The sequence below is a fragment of the Oryzias latipes genome, chromosome 11 (assembly GCF_053564925.1).
Source record: "Oryzias latipes strain Hd-rR chromosome 11, Olatipes_Hd-rR_3.1".
Lineage (NCBI taxonomy): Eukaryota > Metazoa > Chordata > Actinopteri > Beloniformes > Adrianichthyidae > Oryzias > Oryzias latipes.
Window position 1 is genome coordinate 17,422,744 of NC_136247.1, and position 5,403 is coordinate 17,428,146.

Below are 5,403 nucleotides of genomic sequence, written 5' to 3' on the forward strand. Positions count from 1 at the left end.
GTGCTAAGGGCCAATGTATACTTTAGTTATTTTAGGGCTGCTGATGTGGAAATGAAAAACTTGCACTACAACCCAACATGCATCTTAAAAAAAATAATTTTTGGACAAGATTTTCCAGAGTAAATTGATTTTTTTACACTGGTTACTGTTTTAGGTTTTATCAACAAGAATAATCTAGCACTACTAATGCAAAGTCTAACTTGTTTGATTCATGAGTTACCTCCCGAGCTGGTGGTTTTCAGTCCAGACTACTTTTCTTAAAATATGTCTTAGCTTTAAAATTTAAAAACTCGGTTTGGTTTTGAAATCCGACAGGCTGGCAACGTGTCCAGACTAGTGTACCCTACCGTTGGCCAATAGTTGGCAGGTTAGGCCCTGGCAGTCCCATGACCCCAAAAGGGATGCAGTGGGTTAAGAAAATAGAGGGATGGATGGTTTGGTTTTGGGAGCAACAGAATCCCCATGGGTCTAAATCTAAAATGATTTTTACACCATCATCTAGTCCAAACCTAAAACAGATTTATTTTATGCATTCCAAAATAGGATTTTAACTCAAACTCAAACTCAAACTTTATTTATTTATATAGCGCCTTTCATTTTGGTTAAAAACACAAAGCGCTTAACATAAAAACAGATAAAACAGTCATAAAAAATGAAAGTTGTTCAAAACAGAAAACAAAGGACAATCCCACAAAGAAGGTACCCCTCCCTCACCACCCCCCATCCCCACCCACCCAGTTACCCCAGTAGAACATTGAACAGAAACAAATAACTGCAGTTGAAGAAGGTCTGGCTTGGTACTGCTGTGAGGAAACGATATCATGGGGATCCATTCATTCCAAGGCCCAGCCCGACCACAGGGGCCATTACCGCAGCGCCCGCCCAACACAGGGCAGCCCAGGGCCCCATCCATGGCTATTAGACCACAGAGTGGGACCCCAGCCCGCCCAACCAGAACGGGCACCACAGCAACGGCATGCCCTACAGGTCAAGCTGGTGGTGCCCAAGAACGATGGATCCCCCAGAGGAAACACTGGAGTAAAAAACATCAGAATAAAAAATAAAAATGATCATAAAATAACAACAATAAAAATAGAAAAAGATAAAAAATAAAATAAGATATAAGAATGTTAGTAATTAAAAAATAAAAAACGTCAGTGATTAAAACATAACCTAAGTATCATTGGTAAAATAACAATAAAAGTAAAATAACAATAAAATATACAATAAAATTTGTTCATTTTTTTTCTTGAAAAATGATCAAACCACAATGAAATGGAGAGAGTAGCAATGTGTCCAATTAAGCACTTCATTATGGTTATACCTTTGGGTTGATCCAAACCAATGAGTGCTGTCTGATAACTGCAGAAGACAAAGCAAGCAAGACCAGCATTGAAATACAAACTCAAATGTATATGCCCAGCCTTGCAGCACAGCGGCAAAGACGTAACAGTCAAATCCCAGAATCACACTGACAACCAGTATCACATCATTGTGTATTATATAATAAACCCTTGACAAGACAAGAAACACACAATTACATAGAAAACATAATGGTGAAATATAATATAGTTTTATAATATATAATATTGTATTATATAATATAAAATATAATATAATAAAACATGATGAATTGTGCGAAAATATCTATCTTTTCAACAAATATAGCCTATAGTACGGAGCCCGTGTCCTGACATTAAGATATAAAAATATATCTTGCTCCCACAGATTAATATCTTGTTCCCACAGATTATTATCTCGTTCGCACGAAATACTATTCCGTTCCCACAAGATACTATTCCGTTCCCACAAGATACTATTGCGTTCCCTCGAAATGATTAACTCGTGCGAACACAATAATTATGTCGTTCGAACGCAATAATTAATCCGTTCGAACGCAAAAATTATTGACGTCATAAAGTCATTCACGCGGATATGCGGTAACGTCCGTGTCTCTGTGACCCATATTCGTTCAAAAAAGGAACATGAAAAACAAAAATGATCACTTTATTACCATCTCAATGAATATAAGAAAAATATCAAAAGATTTATGATAACTAATCATTGGCCAATCACCGTGTCCCTGTGACCAAGGTGTAACAACAAGACCAATGATTGGCAGCAAAGCACGCTGGGAAACGTGATGTAGTGCTATTGTTGTTATGCTACGAGCTAAAGGTAAGTGCATTAGGCGAAGCAGCCAGCTTAATATGATATTTTTCAGATTTTCATTGAGAAAATAACAGATCGACCATTCTTGCTTTTATTTTTACCCCTATTGAATGCTCACAGAGACACGGAAGTAGCGGCAGGAAGCGGCTTTTGCAGCAAATTGACTGAGGGCGTACCAGATCATCATCATGTGAATGAACGTGAATACGATGGATGCTTTTGTGCTTTTTAAAATAAATAAATCTGTTCTCTAAACATCCTCCGTGTCTTCAATGCAATGTAATTGTCATGGTCTCGTGGAATATTCAGACCGACCCAAACGCTGGAACCCAGAAGAACACTTGGAGACGTGAGGTAAGTTAAGGTGGTTTAATTGACAGGAGGTGAGTATAGAACTAGATTCTTGATGCGGCGTGGTGGCTGACTGGAGGTTTGTGGCAGGATGAACCAGAGAGCGTGACTTCGGCTGAGTCCGAGGAGAAGGATGAGGAGCGAGAGCAGAGGACGGCGACCCGAGGTTCCCTTGTGATGAAGACGGTTCCTGAGAGCGGAGCAGAGAGGAACAGTTAGCGAGGCTGAGATCAGACAAGGTACAAAGCATGAGCTGGCCAGACATAAGCACCGTGGGAGTAACAACGAACTGGCACCGAAGAAAGGTCCTGGATCTCCTTAAGAAGGCGGGGAAGATGATGAGGTAAGTGGAACCAGCTGGTCGCATCCAAGGCAGAGCAGGAAGGGGGGAGGAGGCAGGTAACTGACCGAGGCACCATGTCAGTAATGAGACACACACAGACAGAAATGTGAAGGTATCTGCTGTAAATCTATGACGTAAATTAATAACAGGATATGATCGGCTAGTCAGTTAGCATGTAGCCTAATAGCCTTCGAATGTAAAGCGACTGACTGCTAAAGTTAATAAAAGACAAGTCCTGAATATTATTATTCCTATTCGACCCTAAACTACAATATCAGCTGTCTGTCAACCGACCAGCCAGTTGCCCAAATGCCGGCATACATCAAAGAGCTCTGCGGCGGCGCTAGTAGTAGCCTAGCAGGAGCTATCGTATGACAAAGCAGCCTAGTTATCATAAATCTTTTGATATTTTTCTTATATTCATTGAGACGGTAATAAAGTGATCATTTTTGTTTTTCATGTTCCTTTATTGAACGAATATGGGTCACAGAGACACGGAAGTTACCGCTGAAAGTGGCTTTTGCCGGCGTACAGAGAGCATATCCGCGTGAATGACTTATGACGTGAATAATTATTGCGTTCGAACGGATTAATTATTGCGTTCGAACGACATAATTATTGCGTTTGCACGAGTTAATCATTTCGAGGGAACGGAATAGTATTTTGAGGGAACGCAATAGTATCTTGTGGGAACGTAATAGTAACTTGTGGGAACGGAATAGTATTTCGTGCGAATGAGATAATAATCTGTGGGAACAAGATATTAATCTGTGGGAACAAGATATATTTTTATATCTTGATGTCAGGACACGGGCTCCGTACTATAGTCCTTTTTAGATGGTTCTGTAGATAATATGGCCCACATAAGACCACCAATCCTTACGATTCACCATTAAAGCATGCCAATGTAGAGATGCTTGCATACACAAACAATCTTCTTTTAATGTGTTGCCATGTGTCCACACATTGACCTATGATGACAGGTTAATTGCAAGCCTTGCTGAGCTGTATCCTGCTCTGGAAATGCAGGCGTCTTATTAGTGTATCTTTTGTAATGGATACCTTAAGCAATAGGAGAGAAATCAGATAGGGACTTGGTACTGACAGATCATTAAAAACAAGAAACAACAGCGAAATAATACAGTCACCGAAACCTCCCCACACAGAGCTAATGGTTCAATATGTTCCGTATCCCATCCAAAGTCCGAAGGAAAGGCCTTTTTTTTATGTTGCACCACTATATGACCCACAAAAATATTTCATATTCAATTTCAAAATGTTTGTTTTAAACTGGACTACTGGATAAAACTTACTCAGCTCCAAGTCACAGCTGTAAGTCCATGAGCCCTAAATGGACAAAATGCACAGGAAGAACCTGTGAATGCACCAAATATAAGTTGCTTTGCTGCCAGTCGTGTCTAAGTATTGTTCTGCAGTATTGATCTGCATTTAGTCCAGACTTTGCAAAGCAATAATAAGGTCATAGGTGCACAATAAATGTTCAACTCCTGCCCTGTAAGTGTAATATATTTAGAACATTGATGCACAGTAAGTGATTTATATGATTATGTTTGTCTGGGTGAAAGTAATGTTGTCAGAAGTTAGAACTCTGTCTCCTCCTTTGTTCACCGGTGGAAACCATCTCCAGAGTTTTGAATGTACTTCATCTCCCAGCAATTATTGGTTAAATTGAATCTACTCTTTAAAGCCTTTGCTACATGAAGCATCCTCTGACCTGGAACCAGAGGTACCGTCAAGAAGACAGCAGTTTACTTGCTATTTGTAGGTAAAATAAAAAGTCTTAGTTCATTGTTTAGCCATAATGACAAAATCAAATTTGAAAGCCACAATGTAGTTTCTGCTTGTTTTTTTTTTTTTTTTTTTTTTTTTTTTGTTGTTTTTAAAAAGGAACATTACTCTTATCAAATCGTTGCAAGTATTTATAGGCATGGCCATCTTTCCTGGAGTAGGCCAGTGTTCAAGACTGTGTACATGCCTAGCTTTGTACTTTAATTACCTATTATGACTGCTGTGTAGCTGTGTCAATAGTGATTAATTGCAGGAAAACACCATTTTTGCACTGGCAATAGGAAAGTGAAATGATTAGAGCTGCAGCATCTTGACTGAAAGTTGTTCGAGGGTTGAGAATAAAAATGTTTGGCCAATAAACATTTCTAGTCTTCAACACATGAGATATCTTGTGCAGATAATTGTTGTTGGTCTAGTGGTAGTGTCTGCCCTCTGACTTGGAGGACATCAGTTGGGTCAGAACTAACTATTTAGAAATGGTTTTATTTCATATCATTTTTTTTATTATAATGGTATTTAGAAAAATGTTAGATCAACATATTAACTTAAGTTGGATAGACGTAAAAAATTAAGTTGAGTAAACTTAATTCAATTACGTGTTACCAATTGAAGTGATTCAACTTTTTTTCTTTTTAGAGTGTACAATAGTTTTCAGGCTCTATGTACAAAACTCGCGTTAAAAGGCTGCACGTCTCATCCATGAAAGTTGTACGTGGAATTACGGTATA

The 5,403-nt window shown here is 38.8% G+C and overlaps 1 long non-coding RNA gene across 1 annotated transcript; it reads right to left on the reverse strand.

The window, feature by feature from the left end:
• Positions 1-2,527: 2,527 nt before the first annotated feature.
• On the reverse strand, positions 2,528-4,085 carry LOC144995626 (uncharacterized). Its single transcript, XR_013659154.1, has 2 exons — positions 2,795-4,085; positions 2,528-2,713 (listed from the first exon to the last, which is right to left on the reverse strand). It is a non-coding gene; the product is annotated as an uncharacterized LOC144995626 (long non-coding RNA).
• Between the last annotated feature and the right edge of the window lie 1,318 nt (positions 4,086-5,403).